Genomic DNA, 446 nt, shown 5'->3' with positions numbered 1-446 from the left:
GGACGACCTGAACATTTCACTGTATGTTTGTCATACACTACAGAAGTGTGAGGACGAACTGAACATTCCACTGTATGTTTGTCACACACTGCAGAATTACAGTGTGTGAAGAGTTATGACGACCTGAACTTTCCACTGTATGTTTGTCACACACATCAGATTTACAGTGTGTTAAGAGTGAGGACGACCTGAACATTTCACTGTATGTTTGTCATACACTACTGAGATATGATACCTCTAACGTGGCTATATCTGTTTCCTGACCAGTCCTCTAACGTGGCTATATCTGTTTCCTGACCAGTCCTCTAACCTGGCTGTATCTGTTTCCTGACCAGTCCTCTAACCTGGCTATATCTGTTTCCTGACCAGTCCTCTAACCTGGCTATATCTGTTTCCTGACCAGTCCTCTAACGTGGCTATATCTGTTTCCTGACCAGTCCTCTAAC

The sequence above is a fragment of the Mizuhopecten yessoensis genome, unplaced genomic scaffold (assembly GCF_002113885.1).
Source record: "Mizuhopecten yessoensis strain PY_sf001 unplaced genomic scaffold, ASM211388v2 scaffold8811, whole genome shotgun sequence".
Lineage (NCBI taxonomy): Eukaryota > Metazoa > Mollusca > Bivalvia > Pectinida > Pectinidae > Mizuhopecten > Mizuhopecten yessoensis.
The sequence above is the reverse complement of the archived record's forward strand: the minus strand, read 5'-3'. Positions refer to the sequence as shown.